We start from the raw sequence: 19,828 nt of genomic DNA on the forward strand, positions 1-19,828 counted from the left end.
CAAGGCCTTTAGATCCACTAATGTGTAAAAGTGGTCATGGGGCAGCAGAGAGTAACCAGGTACATAGAACTGCAACAGAAAAACCATTACAAACATCATATTAACAGACTCTAGCCTTGGCACGAAAAGAATTGAATAATTGGGGTTACAAAGCACTCCCGCACAGATCCATGAAATCAACCATTTTTTTCAGAAACAAGAGCATTATTTATTATCAGTGTGTGTGTTACTTCACATTTGCTGCCAAGAGGTTTGTTGAACAATAAAAGAATTAAGTGCATAAATAATATATTGAGTTTACGAAAGGTTGAAAAACATGTATTTTGAGTGACGTTGATCAAGAGTGTGCTCATGGTTGTTAGTTCTATACTGCATGGAAGTAATTTTCACCCAAACGGACTGAACCACCCAAACTTCAAGATGCGTTTCAGTGGAATTGGTTTATTGGACTCATTTGGCAATAGATATGGCTGTGTAGCTGGAGTGGGATCGTAACAAGTCCCCCATGTATTCATTTGATATCGTTAGCGCAAGAGGGCAGAGCGCGTTTCCAGCGTGCACACCAGCATACGTCTGAAGCAGTTAATCATGGAAAATAAAAAAGGAGTAACCGGAGTGCACCTCACCACCCCTAATATACATTGCATTAATTTTCCCTCCTAACATTGAGATGCACCCATTGAATGAAAAGGAGTAACTAATAGTGGAACATTGGATGAAATATGAATAATTACAATAAACATTGAATTTCGAAAACAGGAGTCTTGATGTCGGGTAATCATTATGGATATGGGAACTATTTATGTTCTAGACTGTTTGTAATGCAATGTTGTGCAACGATAAATTATGAAATTCGAGCTTATTAGAAAACAAAAAACAGGGATGGTAGAAATGATTCATTTGTTCTAAAGAATATGTAGCTTATTGTTGACAGTCACAAGATGCTCAATTACCAAATTGAGGTCCACAACGTGGTGTAATGTTTTGAAGGACTATAAATGTGGCATTCTGGGAAATGCAGTACAATTGGCAAATTCAAATAATACACGAGGGCCAATGTGTTTCGCTCTAACTTTACATTCCAGCACTGGGTTTACTGTTTACTGTTTGCTCGTGAACACACGACTATTGACAAGGGAGAGTGGGAGGGGTTATAAAAGAGTGAGCAGGCTCAAACCAGTTAAAACAACTTTTGCACGTTATGATGTGTCGGAACAGTTTGATGGAATACGAATGTATCAAATAGCGGGAATCGAGTTTTTTAACATACAATGACACGGTAAGCGCGCTGGCAATGTATGGTGGGAGCACAATAGTAGATGGTGGGTTATAGAGCAGAACAGGGGTAATTGAGTGAAGATATCCCAGCGGTAGTGATTGTTTCATGTTAAGACAATGGTACCTCTTACAAGGTGGGTGGTTTAATAATAATGAATCGCTTGATAGAGTTGTTTAATGGTAAATAATGGTAGTAGATATTGTTAAGTAGTAGCCTCGCACATTATATTTTTGAGACAGTTTTCTTTATAAATGTACCATAAGCTATACGTTTGTGCTTTGCAATCATTGCAGTATGTTTAAACTAACGGTTGTATTAATCAATTTTTTATAGACACCCCTGACAAAGGTTTTTTACCGAAATGCATTGGGTGAATTTTAAAATAAAGTTGTGTTCGATGGAAACATCTCCTGTCTACAGATTTTTGAATGAAAAATCGAAATGTGTATAATAAATTGATGAAAAATGGATAAAGCAAAAGAGAATGGAGTTTAAAATAAGGATAAAAAGAAGAGTAATAGAGAATTGGTTTATTGGACTCATTTGGCAACAGATATGGCTGTGCAGCTAGAGTGGGGTCGTAACAAGTCCCCCATGTATTAATTTGACTTTTAGAAACCTGGCATTTTCTTGCCCTGACCATTTAGTGCCTTCTGCCAGTGTTCTGGATCACATGACTGTGAATGACTTTGCTGTTGGGCTTTGTGTATTCCTCCCAGATAGTGAGACAAAGGGGACTACCATGCTCTCTGAGATGGAAGACTAGACCTCCTCCCTTCATCCCAGGCCAACCCGAGTGACTCCAAGGGTCAATTGGCTGACCTCCTGTTCTGAGCTAGAAGGACACAACAAGCTCTACAGCCTTCCTGCAACTGCCAGCTGACCTTCTGCAACTGAACCCTGCTGAGCCCTGCTGGCTTCTGCTAGAGTGAGTCCCTGATCCCCAAGATGTGCCTCCCCAGGCTTGGGGCACCTGACTGGCATCAGAGCATCAGAGTGCAGTCCTCTTCAAGAAAAGGAGAAATCCTTAAGCTTTCGCTCTTCGTGACCACAAATTTGCCCATTCGTACAAAGACTCTGCCCTCCATCACAAACACCAATTCGAAGCTCAGGTGAACCCAGCTCTTTGTGTTACATCAACTGCCAGCGATGACCGTCTACACAAGATCTGCACTTCACGCCACAGCGATGACAGCAAAAGGTGACCGCCAACGCAAAGCTACAGCAATGACCATCTGCGAAGCCCGACCGAATCTTTGTGCTACAGCGATGACCATCTAATACCCGGCCTACTCTTTGCGCTACATCAATGGTCATCCACAGCGTTCTTCCTGCTCCTTGTGAACAGAATTCTTTGCACTGGACTGTGAGTAGGTAACTTTTTAGGCAGGACTAACCTTGTCCCTGTATTCAGTCTGCACTCTATCTCAGTCTGCGTGAACTTTCCCCATGTCTAGCATTATCAGATGACTGCTAGTGGCACTTTGTGCTTTTAGACACTATACTTACCTTGAGGTAGAAATTCAATATCTCCAGTTCAACTGATTGAATTTTTGATGTTTTGGTTTCATTTATTTCAGTAATATGTTCTCTATTTTTCTAAATTGGTTTGGAATTTTTCTTGAGTTGTGTTCTCACTTTAGTACTGTTTGTGTGCTCCATAAATACATTACACTTTGCCTCTAAGTTAAGCCTGACTGCTTTTGTGCCAAATCAGGAAAACGCTGGGCAAACAGGAATCACAGATACACCAGGCAGGAGCACAGGATTCCAACAGGAGCAATGACACATCAGCAGGAGCGAAGAGTGTTGCTACGCAAGGGAATGAAGGACCAAACCATTTAAATACCCATGAACAGGAAGTGACCAAACAGGAAGAGGAAGTGACCAAACAGGAACAGGAAGTGACCAAACAGGAAGTAAGTAACCACCATCTTGGATATGGAAAAGTATAGTGGATGCCATTTTGAATTGGTAGAGCAGATACTTCCCACGGCTTTCTGGTAAGAAGACTATGGAATCAGAATCATGGGAAGGCAAGATGTCCCGAAGAAGACATAAAGAAAGAAATATATATCCAGTGGAAGGAAGGTAAGATATAGCGCCCCAACATGTGAAAATAGGAAGCCGCAGTTCCAAAACCGGAGCTGCGGCAATCCTGTCATGCAAATTGTCAGATAACGTGTCGCCTCGTAGGTAGGCAGTGTGCCGGACACAGAAGGAGAGCAGGCGCCGCGGGACACACCTGTGACTCCAAAATGGCAACAGCAAGCCACTGCGTAGCACCGCAACGTACCCCGAAAAAAGAGGAAGGTGCCATGGGCTGTATCGCGGCTCGTGAGGAAGAAGCAGGAAGCACCATGGCAGAATCACGGTCCACGGTGCAACATCGCCAAGTAGTTTGAGGTTCAAATATACGCCTCAGAACTTGGCATTGGGGTAGTGTTATCACAGCTAAATGAAGAGGGCCTGGACCAACCTGTAGCCTTCATCGCTAGGAAGTTACTTCCGAGTGAACAAAGGTGGAGTGCTATAGAGAGAGAAGCTTTTGTTGTGGTCTGGGTGCTGAAGAAGCTGAGACCATACCTGTATGGTACTCACTTCCTGATTCAGACTGACTACAGATCCTCAGGTGGCTCATGCAAATGAGGGGTGAGAATTGAAAAATATTGAGGTGGTCCATTTCCCTACAGGGTATGGACTTCTGGGTGGAACACAGACGTGGGGTAGACCACGCCAATGTTGATTGCCTATTAGGTTTTTCCACCTCTGTGATGAGAACTCACTAAAGGTTGGATAGATCTCCCCACTTTTAACTGGGGAGGACATGTTTTAGACCTGTCATCTTTAGGGTGGTCTTCTTCCAAACATTTTGCCTGCATACCTCTTCTTTTTGCTGTATCTTTTTGTTGGCCTTGGGACTCTAAGCACTTTACCACTGCTAACCAGTGCCAAAGTGCATGTGTTTCTCCCTTTAACACGGTGACATTGGTGTATGCATTATTGGCATACCTAGTTTACTTATAAGTCCCTTGTAAAGTGGTATAACATATACTCAGGGCCTGTAATCTAAATGCTACTAGTGGGCCTGCAGCACTGATTATGCCACCCCCACAAGTAGCCCTTCAAACCTGTCTCAGGCCTGCCATTGCAAGTCATGTGTGTGCAGTTTACTGCTATTTCGATTTGGCATTTAAAACCACTTGCCAAGTCTTAAACTCACCTTTTAATACAAAATACTTTCCCCTAAGGTAGGCCAAAGGTAGCCCTAAGGGCAGGGTGCTGTGTAACTAAAAGTTAGATGCAAAAACAACAGTTGATGGACAGAATGCAGAACAATGTCATACATTCACCCCAGTACAGAGATCTGAGCCTAAATCCATCATTTTTTTGCTCACCATGCCATTCCAGTTTGAACCCAGCCATATGCAAATCAGTCTTGACCCTTTGCCTCATGGGAACAGTCCAGCCCGAACTGCCAAGCCAGGTCCTCCCTGGACTGGAACCAAGCATCCTAGGACCGGTTTCGGGGTTTCACCAGGAAAGCTTGATTCCAGTGGCATGGAGAGCATGGGACTCACGTCTGAGCATACCCGTCCCACTCGGGGTGACAAATGCAAAAACAACAGTTGATGGACAGAATGCAGAACAATGTCATACATTCACCCCAGTACTGAGATCTGGGCCTAAATCCATCGTTTTTTTGCTCACCATGCCATTCCAGTTTGAACCCAGCCATATGCAAATCAGTCTTGACCCTGTGCCTCATGGGTACAGTCCAGCTCAAACTGCCAAGCCAGGTCCTCCCTGGACTGGAACCAAGCATCCTAGGACAGGTTTCGGGGTTTCACCCCTCTTCAGCCAGGATAGCTTGATTCCAGTGGCATGGAAAGCACGGGATTCACGTCTGAGCATACCCGTCCCACTCGGGGTGACAAATGCAAAAACAACAGTTGATGGACAGAATGCAGAACAATGTCATACATTCACCCCAGTACAGAGATCTGGGCCTAAATCCATCTTTTTTTGCTCACCATGCCATTCCACTTTGAACCCAGCCATATGCAAATCAGTCTTGACCCTGTGTCTCATGGGAACAGTCCAGCCCGAACTGCCAAGCCAGGTCTTCCCTGGACTGGAACCAAGCATCCGAGGACTGGTTTTGGGGTTTCACTCCTCTTCAGCCGGATGTATGACGTTACAACGCACACTTTTACAACGCATGCACTTACAACGCATTTTTTACAACGCATAATCCATTACAACGCATGACATTACAACGCATGACACTACAACGCATTTTTAAAAAATACCTTTACAACGCATTGCCATTACAACGCGTACTACCTTTACAACGCATACCATTACAACGCATTATATTAAATTACATTTAAGGTAAGTATTAGATAGTATAGGGGTAAAAATTACTATTCTAACTCCAGGGGGTGCAACAGTAGGGTAAGTGTTGGATAGTATAGGGGTAAAAATTACTATTCTAACTCCAGGGGGTGCATCAGTAGGGTAAGTGTTGGATAGTATAGGGGTAAAAATTACTATTCTAACTCCAGGGGGTGCAACAGTAGGGTAAGTGTTGGATAGTGTAGGGGTAAAAATTACTATTCTAACTCCAGGGGGTGCAACAGTAGGGTAAGTGTTGGATAGTATAGGGGTAAAAATTACTATTCTAACTCCAGGGGGTGCATCAGTAGGGTAAGTGTTGGATAGTATAGGGGTAAAAATTACTATTCTAACTCCAGGGGGTGCATCAGTAGGGTAAGTGTTGGATAGTATAGGGGTAAAAATTACTATTCTAACTCCAGGGGGTGCATCAGTAGGGTAAGTGTTGGATAGTATAGGGGTAAAAATTACTATTCTAACTCCAGGGGGTGCATCAGTAGGGTAAGTGTTGGATAGTATAGGGGTAAAATTACTATTCTAACTCCAGGGGGTGCATCAGTAGGGTAAGTGTTGGATAGTATAGGGGTAAAAATTACTATTCTAACTCCAGGGGGTGCATCAGTAGGGTAAGTGTTGGATAGTATAGGGGTAAAAATTACCTTTCTAACTCCAGGGGGTGCATCAGTAGGGTAAGTGTTGGATAGTATAGGGGTAAAAATTACTATTCAAACTCCAGGGGGTGCAACAGTAGGGTAAGTGTTGGATAGTATAGGGGTAAAAATTACTATTCTAACTCCAGGGGGTGCATCAGTAGGGTAAGTGTTGGATAGTATAGGGGTAAAAATTACTATTCTAACTCCAGGGGGTGCAACAGTAGAGTAAGTGTTGGATAGTGTAGTGTAATATTATGCGTTGTAATGGTATGCGTTGTAATGGTAGTATGCGTTGTAATGGAATGCGTTGTAAAGGTAGTTTTTAAAAATGCGTTGTAATGGTATGCGTTGTAATGTCATGCGTTGTAATGGATTATGCGTTGTAAAAAATGCGTTGTAAAGGTAGTGCGTTGTAAAAGTTGCGTTGTAAAGGTTGTTCCCCCTTCAGCCAGGATAGCTTGGTTCCAGTGGCATGGAGAGCATGGGACTCACGTCTGAGCATACCCGTCCCACTCGGGGTGACAAATGCAAAAACAACAGTTGATGGACAAAATGCAGAACAATGTCATGCATTCACCCCAGTACAGAGATCTGGGCCTAAATCCATCGTTTTTTTGCTCACCATGCCATTCCAGTTTGAACCCAGCCATATGCAAATCAGTCTTGACCCTGTGCCTCATGGGAAAAGCCCAGCCAGAACTGCCAAGCCAGGTCCTCCCTGGACTGGAACCAAGCATCCTAGGTCCGGTTTCAGGGTTTCACCCCTCTTCAGCCAGGATAGCTTGATTCCAGTGGCATGGAGAGCACGGGACTCACGTCTGAGCATACCCCTCCCACTCAGGGTGACAAATGCAAAAACAACAGTTGATGGACAGAATGCAGAACAATGTCATGCATTCACCCCAGTACAGAGATCTGGGCCTAAATCCATTGTTTTTTTGCTCACCATGTTATTCCAGTTTGAATCCAGCCATATGCAAATCAATCTTGACCCTGTGCCTAATGGGAACAGTCCAGCCCGAACTGCCAAGTCAGGTCCTCCCTGGACTGGAACCTAGCATCCTAGGACCGGTTTCGGGGTTTCACCCCTCTTCAGCCAGGATAGCTTGATTGTAGTGGCATGGAGAGCACGGGACTCACGTCTGAGCATACCCGTCCCACTCAGGGTGACAAATGCAAAAATAACAGTTGATGGACAGAATGCAGAACAATGTCATACATTCACCCCAGTACAGTTATCTGGGCCTAAATCCATTGTTTTTTTGCTCACCATGCCATTCCAGTTTGAACCCAGCCATATGCAAATCAGTCTTGACCCTGTGCTTCATGGGAATAGTCCAGCCCGAACTGCCCAGCCAGATCCTCCCTGGACTGGAACCAAGCATCCTAGGACTGGTTTCGGGGTTTCACCCCTTTTCAGCCAGGATAGCTTGATTCCAGTGGCATGGAGAGCACGGGACTCACGTCTGAGCAGACTCGTCCCACTCGGGGTGACAAATGCAAAAACAACAGTTGATGGACAGAATGCAGAACAATGTCATACATTCACCCCAGTACAGAGATCTGGGCCTAAATCCATCGTTTTTTGCTCACCATGCCAATCCAGTTTGAACGCAGCCATATGCAAATCAGTCTTGACCCTGTACCTCATGGGAACAGTCCAACCCGAACTGCCAAGCCAGGTCCTCCCTGGACTGGAACCAAGCATCCTAGGACCGGTTTCGAGGTTTCACCCCTCTTCAGCCAGGATAGCTTGATTCCAGTGGCATGGAGAGCACGGGACTCACATCTGAGCATACCCGTCCCACTCGGGGTGACAAATGCAAAAACAACAGTTGATGGACAGAATGCAGAACAATGTCATACATTCACCCCAGTACAGAGATCTGGGTCTAAATCCATCGTTTTTTCGCTCACCATGCCATTCCAGTTTGAACCCAGACATATGCAAATCAGTCTTGACCCTGTGCCTCATGGGAACAGTCCAGCCCGAACTGCCAAGCCAGGTCCTCTCTGGACTGGAACCAAGCATCCTAGGACCGGTTTCGAGGTTTCACCCCTCTTCAGCCAGGATAGCTTGATTCCAGTGGCATGGAGAGCACGGGACTCACGTCTGAGCATACCCGTCCCACTCAGGGTGACAAATGCAAAAACAACAGTTGATGGACAGAATGCAGAACAATGTCATACATTCTCCCCAGTACAGAGATCTGGGCCTAAATACATCGTTTTTTTGCTCACCATGCCATTCCAGTTTGAACCCAACCATATGCAAATTAGTCTTGAAACCGGTCCTAGGATGCTTGATTGCGGTCCAGGGAAGACATGGCTTGGCAGTTCGGGCTGGACTGTTCCCATGAGGCACAGGGTCAAGACTGATTTGCATATGGCCACTTCTGAACTGGGGTGGCGTGGTGAGCAAAATAATGATCGATTAAACCCAGATCTGTGACTGGGGGTGAATGTTTTGCCAATGTGCAAAATTCCGTCCATCATCTTGTGTGTTTTGCTGTTCGCCCTATGTGGGAAGGGTATGCCCAGACGTGGGTCCCGTGCTCACTATGCCAATTCAGTCAAGCTATCCTGGCTGTAGAGGGGTGAAACCCTGAAACCGGTCCTAGGATGCTTGATTCTGGTCCAGGGAAGACATGGCTTGGCAGTTCGGGCTGGACTGTTCCCATGAGGCACAGGGTCAAGCCTGATTTGCATATGGCCATGTCTGAACTGGGGTGGCATGGTGAGCAAAATAACGATGGATTAAACCCAGATCTGTGACTGGGGGTGAATGTTTTGCCAATTTGCAACATTCCGTCCATCATCTTGTGTGTTTTGGTGTTTGCCCTATGTGGGAAGGGTATGCCCAGACGTGGGTCCCGTGCTCACTACGCCACTGGAGTCAAGCTATCCTTGCTGAAGAGGGGTGAAACACCAAAACCGGTCCTAGGATGCTTGATTCCGGTCCAGGGAAGACATGACTTGGCAGTTCGGCTGGACTGTTCCCATGAGGCACAGGGTCAAGACTGATTTGCATATGGCCATGTCTGAACTGGGGTGGCGTGGTGAGCAAAATAACGATGGATTAAACCCAGATGAGTGACTGGGGGTGAATGTTTTGCCAATGTGCAACATTCAGTCCATCATCTTGTGGGGTGCCGCTCGTGGAAGCCTTTTGCTTGTTCTTGGGGCTTTGACACTGTGAAGGACTGGGAGGACCAGCAGCCCACTCCACCACAGCTGCAGCCTCTTCCCTCACGCTCCGCCCCCTGTTTGGACACTTGAAAATGGCTCGCGGCCCCCGCTTCGCGGGAGCCGCTCGTGGAAGCCATTTGCTTGTTCTTGGGGCTTTGACACTGTGAAGGACTGCGAGGACCAGCAGCCCACTCCACCACAGCTGCAGCCTCTTCCCTCACGCTCCGCCCCCTATTTGGACACTTGAAAACGGCTCGCGGCCCCCGCTTCGCGGGAGCCGCTAGTGGAAGCCTTTTGCTTGTTCTTGGGGCTTTGACACTGTGAAGGACTGCGAGGACCAGCAGCCCATGCCACCACAGCTGCACCCTCTTCCCTCACGCTCCGCTCCCTGTTTGGACACTTGAAAACAGCTCGCGGCCCCCGCTTCGCGGGAGCCGCTCATGGAAGCCTTTTGCTTGTTCTTGGGGCTTTGACACTGTGAAGGACTGCGAGGACCAGCAGCCCACTCCACCACAGCTGCAGCCTCTTCCCTCACGCTCCGCCCCCTGTTTGGACACTTGAAAACGGCTCGCGGCCTCCGCTTTGCGGGAGCCGCTCGTGGAAGCCTTTTGCTTGTTCTTGGGGCTTTGACACTGTGAAAGACTGCGAGGACCAGCAGCCCACTCCACCACAGTTGCAGCCTCTTCCCTCACGCTCCGCCCCCTGTTTGGACGGATATAACTCCACCACACTAACGCAACGCGGGACGCGCACGGGCGAAGCCCGGGCCAAGTGCGTGCCCGTTTTAGCCCGTTATAGACCGTGTGAGACCGGACCGGGCCACCCCTCTTGGTTTTCCGTCAAATTGACCTATGTGTTATTGACAGTGCTATTTAACCGCGAACCTACTGCTGAAGACATAGGATTATGGCGGGTAGAGAGACAAGAAGCAAAGCACTCATCTCCACTACATCGATATCAGGTACTTTGGACAGTTTTCTGATTAGAGCAAACTCATTGTTATCAAATGACATCACTATCCTTGAACGCCGCCTTTCCCAGGGCATAGAGAATGCAAAAAGATCGTCGCTGGGCAATATAGCTAAAGCTAGAACACCTGACAGGGGTTTGCCTCTATCCAACCCTATTTCCAACAGTGTTTCTTTGGTAGTGACTACCCCGCCAAATTTCGGGTGTTGTTCTCGATCTACATCAGATCCCATGCCGGCTAATAACGACCATAGTTCGTCACCCCATCCTAATGTCCCCATTGTTCGAGATAATGGGTCTGAGGCTCATTTCCTTCAGTCAAGAGGTAATAGGGAGGGGGCGGTCCCAAAAAGAAAGAGAGGGAAGCAGATAGGGGGTGGTAAGAAGGCAAGATTATCCAACTTCGCAAATCGTATTAATTCTAAAGACCAGGCAAAAGAAAAGGCGAATCCTTCAGTAGTTAGTGATTTGACAAATCCACCGCTCCCATCTCCCTCTACAGTACAGTCTTCCACCCAGATCAATGGTGATAATATTAAGGCTTGCCCTGTTCAGCAGACCTTAGACCTGGGCAGTATTCTGAAATCTTTGGGGGACCCTTTAATTACCAGATTTGACCAAATTGATCTTAGGTTGTCAAATATTGAAAGGGCCATTGGGTCTTTGGCAGGAACTACCGAAGGGAGGAGGGTGGTAGATCCAAGGGGTGTTCATCCAGTTAATCCTCCCCTTTTAACAACACCTCCAGCTCAGGACACTTTACATAGGAATACCAACCTCCCCCTCCATTCCTGCCCTCACCCAACGGTGTAAAAGCCTCTTGTACATATTGAGCAAGACAATCCGGAGGGCATTGGACTGAGAAAGAAATTGACAGTAAATTTACCCCCGGAAGCTGCTCCCCTGGTAGTGGTCTTAACAGGAGTTCCTCAACCCACTAACACAGGAGCTGAATCATTCGCTTCACTTAAAAATAAAGTAGTGAGTTGGCTAAACAAGCATAGACCCCTCCCTCCACACATTTTTAGTGAAATCCTGATGGTCAGAAGGGTCTCATGGCTGGGTCCAACTAAGAAAAACACTAGTGGAGACTGTATTTTGGTAAATTTTAGGGACCCAGGGAAAGTTGCCCACATCCTCAAGATGTCGACCTCCAGGGAGGAGACCCTTCCTCTGCCTTATTTCTATCCTCCCCCTGTTAGCCATCCTGATATGGGTTTAGAAGAGGGATGGTCCAGAAGCAACCCTAGAAGGAATATGAATACTTTGCATTTCCCCAACTCCACATCTCAATATTTCGATTCCAACCGTTTCAGCTGCCTCGATGAGGTGGACTGACTACACTGTAGCCCCGTATTGCGGAGCTATCAGAGAGTGAGTAATACTATCATTACAAAAAACTATACCCCGCTAGGTTGCTCAGCTACGTGTAAGAATAGGGGCGGGTCGGGGGGAGCAGATGGAGTGAATAATGCCCAATCAATTCTTCCTTTGGGCACTGGCCTCCCGGACGCTCGGTGTGGGGCTCTACTGGAATGCTCCCTGCTTACAACTATAACGATCAGCGAGGGTTGTGGTGTAATAATTACAGAATCCACACCTATCGCTGGTCATATGTCAATTCTGTCGTGGAATTTAGCAGGGATAGCCAACAAAATAGCATGTCTCGAGTGGGGGGAGTTTATAGATAAGAATGATATATGCCTCTTTCAGGAAACATGGGCATCATCGGAGTGGTTTTGCTTCATTTTCACTCCCGGCTAGATGGGGTGGAAAAAGGTAGACCCTCAGGGGGATTAATTATTTGGGTGCGCTCCCATATGGGATGCAGTGCAAGGGTAGTGAATACGTTGTCAGCGGATCTTCAATGCGTGATATTAGAATGGCCGAATGATTCCAGGCTTGCCCTGGTCAATGTTTATTCAAGACCTGTTAATATTACAGCTGAGTCTGGAACCATTGAAGAGCTTTCGGCATTTTTAAATATGATTCCCCAAGGCACCACCCTCCTGGTAGGGGGTGATTTCAATTGCCATTTTGAACCGCTTATGGGTTTGTTTGACAGTGCAATCTCGGAGGTGGACGGATAATGGAAAGTCCCATCAGTAGTGGGCCCTTCACCTAGGACTTGGGCGCCACTGGCTGTGCAGATCATGGCCCTAACATTAAATCATTCAATTAGGGCCTGCAATGGTCGTGTAAAATCTGATATCCCCTCAAAATGTACTTTCAGCAAAATGGGGCACGAGTCACGATTGGATTACATATTTGTTGGAACCTCCTCATGGGATAAGGTTGTCGATTGTGTGGGTTTTCGCGGAGTGAGTTCTCCCTGGGTTTTCGCGATTGCCAGACGCGCAGAGAGCACGAGGAGACGGAGAAGGCAGAGGACGCCGTTTCTCCTCACTGCTTCACTCCCACACACATCATCTTCATCCGGCGGCCCTACCCTTCAGGGTAAAGTTTCTTCAAAACCCACAGAGGCCTGCTGAGGTTTCCCGTAGTTCCCCCTGCAATTTGGGACACCCCGCAGCTCGTTGTTTGACAGATGCAGCAGGGAGGCTTGGGCTGCAGCGGCGGGGGAATCATGAGCAGGCGGGTGCCAGACGCCAGGAGTTGAAGGAGGATTCGGAGGCGATGACATAAGGTGAGGGGGCACCACATCAATCCCTCAGAAACCCCCCAGAAAACAACACCCAGCAACAGCCCTCAGACCCCCGGCAGTTTTTTTTGTGGTGGTCCGGGCTGGCTTGATCCAGTTAAAAGGCGCATATTGGAGTGCCTGGAAAAGAGTTTTTGGACGTTTCCAAAAGAAAAATGTAAACAAAACTGTGCAATACTGATCTAAGGGGGCTAGGGGCCCATAGGAAAAGGTACAGAAAAGGCCTAGACACCAAAACGTCAAAACGTCACCCATAAACAACTCAAAGAGTAAAGCACAAAACATCACTCCTCCAGCTCAAGTTATATTAATACCAATATTAACAACCAAAACTCCACTCATTACCAGTGCCCACCATTAATACAAATACTAAGGAGGCAGATGCATGCTGGATAACGTAGGCCCTGCACCTAGCTTACTGACTTGGGAACGCAAGCGGCTTCACCCTGCGGGACGCTTGCTGGGGAGGTTCCTGTCTGTGGTAGCAGCTGCGGAGCTGGGTCCTGCTCCAGGGGGTCTGCGGAGGGCGAGCTGGTGATCGGCGTGTTCGGGTTGCCACTCGGTGCAGCCGACCCCCAACGGACGTCCCTGCTCAGCGACACGCTGTCGGGTGTTTGGTGGATTTGCTGGCACGCTGCAGATATTGGAGAACATTGAGGTATCGAGGGGCAGGCGGTGATCTTGGACCTTGTGGAGGTGATTACAACGGGACTGCGAGGACCAGCAGCCCCGTAATCCCCCGTAATCCTGCGCAGCTGTGTGCCTCTTCCCCCGCCCTCACCTACTTTTACTTCTACCTAATTGCCTACGCATACCGCTTTGCGGGCCGCGCGTGAAGCCCGGGCCAAGGGTGGGCCCGTTAGAGATTGGAGGAGACAGGGCCGGGCCCCCCTCTAACAACTTTACCTAGGAGGCTTTGTTGCAACAGAAGCAGGCCTGGGGGCAGAGTGACAAGCAGCAGCAGCCCCTCCATCCCTCCCGCACCGGACTTAAATCACCTCGCGCCTCCCGTTTCGCGGGACGCGCAGCGCAAGGAGTTGTTGGCAAGTGAAGAGACTACTGGTTCCAGCAGGCCTGGGGGCAGAGTGACAAGCAGCAGCAGCCCCTCCCTCCCTCCCTCACCGGACTTAAATCACCTCGTGACTCCCGCGTCGCGGGATCGCACGCGGGACGCGCCAGGCGAAGCCCGCGCATAGGGCGGGCCGTCCAAGGACGACCGAGGCTGGGCTGGGCCACCCCCCTTAGCTTGGTTGTTGAGGGCCCTATAAGACTCACCTGTGGGAGTTTCACTAGGACCAGCTATGTGGACACCTGGTTGGACCTACTTCAAGTAACTTTCTTTTGATCTTTTATTCGCCACATATTAATTGCTGCTCATACTTTTGTACTGCGTATGAGGCGATAGTGCATCAACTATATAGTTGCATTATGCCTACTCGCCTTAGCAAAGCCAGGAAATCCTTGGTGGGGGGTTCTGTCAGGGGACACGAGACCATTTCATCACTAGGGCCGCAACAGTGCTGGAGTAAGAGATAGCCATTACAGAGCGCTGCTTGTCTTTGGACCCTTTGTATCATAAGCGCTCGTCTTTAGGCCACATACAGCATGCACTTTCACCCCCAACGCCTAACATGAGTACTGATCTTGCACATGATATTGGCTCCCCTCTGCAACTGCATGATTTAACAGACATATCTGATACATCAAGGGCCATTAACATACATACCCTAAACACACAATCAACATTAGACATCTCTTCAGAGGATCCGATTCCAATGAAAACTGCTAAAAAGAACAAGAGAAAGGTCGTAAGAAATAAAACCATCGTCTCGGAGCCCTTAGTAAAGAAAAGATCGCGCCAGAAAAAAGGGAGGAAAGACAGCCATCCTGAGACTTCCAAAGTCACTGCCCAAACTTCGCTGACTTCAATACCTGCAAAGTCCCTAAAAGACCGTATCCAGTTACCAACATCGCTTCCCTCTAATTTATTGGGCGACATAGAGCAGTTAGTAAAATCACTACTTCTACCTTTGGTGGATTGGTGGAGAGGGTCAAAAACATTGCAGCACAGTTAACGTCCTTAGAAGCCTCAACTGCTCTAATCATTGCATCAAATAGGGAATTGAATGCTCGCTTGCTGAAAAAGTCTACTCCCATCACTGATGTAGGGCCCCCCTCACTTAACCAAACAGCCAGTCACGCCATGCCACCTGTCTGCTCGGAGAATACACACGTTGTCATGCCCACAACAGAGGAGAGAACTACTGGTGAAAGGGACAGAAGAGGCAACCAATCCCATAAGCCCGTAGAGCCCCATTGCAATAATGCCAATACGCAGCCACCCTCGAATAACAGGAAGGGAACGATTCATCATATCGATCTACCCCCAGAAGCAGCTCCCTACGTAGTGATACTTACAGGCGTTCCGGAGCTTGCTCCTGGCAAAACAGAAAAACATCAGGAACTCAAAAATAAGGTAGTACATTGGCTAAGTCAAAATAGGCCACTTCCCCCCGATATTGATGGCGAAATACTCCATGTGAGAAGGATAGGTTGGCTGGGATCTAGACCAAAGGATATTCAGGGAGATATTATTATTAACTTCAGGGATCGCAGGGTTTTACCTCACATAGTGGATTGGTATACCGTGAGAAGGGGCGCGGGGATTTCGCCGCACGACCTAAGTTATTTTTATCCCCGCTCCCTTTTGTCAAATCCCCCAAAACCCTATTTACCACACACGGTTAACATAGAGGGCCACCACCTTAATTTTCCTATTTCAAACAGATTTGCCACTCTTCTGGTCTGGATGATTTAGACTGACTTTCAAACCTTGAGAATGAGGCTGGCAACCCCCCTAAAATGAGTCCTTTGCAAACCATATTAGACTCTGATTATGTTAATCAGAAGACAAACCCCACGAACCCTAGCAAGCCAGAGATGAAGTTAAATTATGCCACTGATTGCCTCCCTCTAACTCCTGAAATTGATAGATCAATTGGTCGTCCAATAGCCAACACTCTTTCGATCCAACATCCATCTAGCGACATTTCGCTTTCATTAACCCCCCCTTCATCGCAGGAAACTAATGAGATCCTGAAGGACACTAAGAATGGTAACACCTGTGAAAAAAAGCTTATACCGGGGGATAGTTTATTGTCCTGGAATGTGGCAGGTCTCCTTGACAAACTGACCAATCCCTTATGGGTCCAAACTGTATCTCGCCATAGTATCATCTGCCTGCAGGAAACTTGGACCATTAATGAACTCCATCTTTTAGGGTATAAGACCTTACATACCCCAGCTTCTCCTAGCCTACACGGCAGAAATAAGGGGGGGCTTTCGACATATATATCTGTCGAATGTGGGCTAACACAAGTAAATTTTACTTGGACTGAAAATTATCAGATTATTGCCCTAACAGGTGGAGCTCTTAAAAATATCATCTTGGTTAATTTCTACAATAACATTCCAAGCCCCCTTCATGAATCGGTCCTCAATAGTTTAAAGACCGATTTAATAAAAATAGAGGATCAGCTCAAAACAGACATGCTGCTTATCTGGGTGGGGGACTTTAATTGCCCCCTGTGTTCACAGAGCAACAAGGGCATTTGTGGTCTGGATACCGGCAGGGATGATTCACTCACCCATTTTTCGCATACTAAATTAGGAGACTTATTAAATGGTCTAAAATCTCAGTTTAATTTATCATATGCGAACGAGTTGTGTAACCCACCGAAGTGTTTCAAACCAACTTATAACGGAAGAGGTTGCCACTCCATAACTGATTACACCTTATTATCCTCTAGGTATTCAGGGACTATACTTAACTGGGAGACTCTCAATATCGCTCTCAGTGATCATTACCCTATTGTGGTGACCTTAAAATTAAATCCATTTGTTATTCCCAACGTAAGGAAGAATCCTTCCCACACCCCGCCACACAAGTTGGCAACTACAAATGGGTTTCATTTAAAATGGGACAAAGTAGTCCCCATAGTTTTCCTCCAATCATTGGTTAAAAACACCTATGCCCATATTCAGACATGCCTGTCAACAACAGAAAATCCCCAGGCAATTAGCCATTCCTTCTCTATAATTATGATGGAGATCAAAAGATTACTCGCACGAGCTCCAAGGAAAGCCCCACCATGCAGCCAAGGCTGGTTTAATAGGACCTGTACTAAAGCTTTGAAACTTTTAAAAACGGCCCTACAATCTAACCCAAGAAACCAGATAGAAATACGGCAAGCTAGACAAAACTATCGTGCAGTTCGACTGGCTAGGAAAAAACAGCTGAAATCAGAGGCCTGGCTAGCTTTACAGGAAGCTTCTAGCAAAGGGGACAATACTGCCTTTTGGAAGGCAGTAAATGCCCCTTTCTTGCAGTGCACCCAGCCCCCAAAGATTGATCTAGCCATACCTGCCGAAACCTGGGTTAGACACTTTGGCACCTTATATAATATATCAGACCCCAAAGAACCAGCGGGTGTATTGGAAAGTCATCTCAATCCCCAGCCAGAGTCAAATACTTCTAGTCTTTTTCCTCTGGACATCTTTTTTGAATGTGAAGAGGTACTTGTGGCACTGAAGGAAAGCCCTTCTGGGAAGGCTCCCGGTCCGGACTGCGTACCAATAGATGTATTTAAATCACAGCCGGACCTGTGGGCCCCTTTGCTCACCAACGTCCTAAATTCCCTGAATGTCACGGGCTTCATTCCTACCTGGCCTGAGGCGGTCGTAGTGCCGATTTTTAAAAAAGGCGACAGGAATAATCCCTCCAACTACCGCCCAATTTCGCTGCATGACTCCCTGATGAAAGTCGCAGGGAGAATCATTTTAAATAGAATCCAGGACTGGATTAGCGAGCGAAATATAATTTCCAACTTACAATATGGCTTTAGACAGGGTAAAGGCACTATTGAACAAGGCTTGAACTTGGCCCTTATAATTGCCAAATACACCCAGGCAAAAAAGGGAAATCTCTTTGTGACTTTTGTAGATCTCAGCTCTGCATTCGACTGCGTTGATCATGAGCTGCTCTGGGAATCTCTTGTAGAGATTGGCCTAGAGCCCCCTATCCTCTCATTTATTAAAGAACTTTACAGGGGAGCTTCAGCCCGCGTTAGATATGGTAGATGTGGAGAATGTTCTGATAAGTTTTATATTAGGAGAGGTGTAAGACAGGGATGTATATTAGCCCCCTTACTTTTTACACTCTATATAAACTCTGTTGGTCACCATCTCAATAGAACTTACCACGACTACCCCACCATAAACGGGAAACCAATACCGATACTTCTTTACGCGGACGACGCAGCAATAATGTCACAGACTCGTATCGGGCTACAAAGGGCAGTAGGAGAATTCACCGACTTTATGTCACAAAGAGGATTAAATGTCAACGCCTCCAAAACCTTCACCATGTCTTGTGGCTTAAGGATCGGAAAGAAACAATGCTCCATTTTTTTAAACGGTAGAAAGTTGGAAAGCACTGATAGGTTCCCATATCTGGGCAATATTTTTGATAAGAGGGGCTCCTGGCGGGCCGCCGCCCAAGCTGGGGGAATCACGTTCTCTAAAGCTATAGGTGCGTTGACTAACTTCTCAAAAAAGTTAGGGGGACGTCCGATTAACCCCTTATTACAGATCTACAAGGCCAAATGCATTTCGACTGGCACTTACTGATCTGGGATTTGGGGAATTGAGCCAGTTGACCATATTCAACGCTCTGAGAACTCTTTTTTACGCTACCTCCTGGCTGTCCCACGCGGTACATCTACATACGTGGTACATAATGAAGTCGGTCTCACACATATCACGGACACCATAAATTCTTCCCCCATTATCCTATGGCATAAAGTCTGGACCAACCAAGAGACCAACCTAAACAGGGAAATCATCACAGACTGCCTTAGCCTGAATGAGGCTGACAACATCAAGTGGCTGAAATATGTAAGAAACCTGTCATCTGACCTAGGGCATCCTGAATTTTTTTCTGATCCTTCAACTCTGAATAAAATCCCTAGAGTTACACTAAAACGACTAGTCTTAAGCCATCTGACTAGCCGACGTTGGTTATCTGAAAAACATAAGAGCACGGTAGTTGACTACCAACATTCTACCTTAACACAAGGGACCCAGCAGTATCTACTGTTAATACCATCTCCTTTTATCCGTATGCTCGTAACTCGTTTTCGTACTGATACTTTCTTCAGACTACCAACATTCCCCAATCAAAATTGTTGGTCCAGCAACCTGGAGAAATGCCCTTGCGATGGTCTGTCAACACAATCTAACATCCACTGCGTTTTGTTTTGTAGGTTTTATCAAATGCCGAGGGCAACCTATTTGAAACCCTTACTTAAATCATGGGGACTACAATCGTGTAGGGCGGCCTATTACAAATTAAAAACATTGGACAATCCCTTAGCCATTGCTGTTGTTTCCTCTTACTTAAAAGTGATCGTGAGAGTGAGGGCTTCAATTCAACCTTAGATGATATAAGATCCAACGCTTGTCGTGTATTTCTTACTTAAATGACTGCATGATGGCTGTTAAATCATTGTAATTATGTCTACTGTACTCTGTTTTTAATGTTTTTACGTGCCTCCGCGGCATCTTATTGTTCTATTTTATTTCTTTTAATATATGTGTACTTTTGTGATATTGTTTTTA

This window comes from Triturus cristatus, chromosome 3_2, assembly GCF_964204655.1.
Source record: "Triturus cristatus chromosome 3_2, aTriCri1.1, whole genome shotgun sequence".
Classification (NCBI taxonomy): Eukaryota; Metazoa; Chordata; class Amphibia; order Caudata; family Salamandridae; genus Triturus; species Triturus cristatus.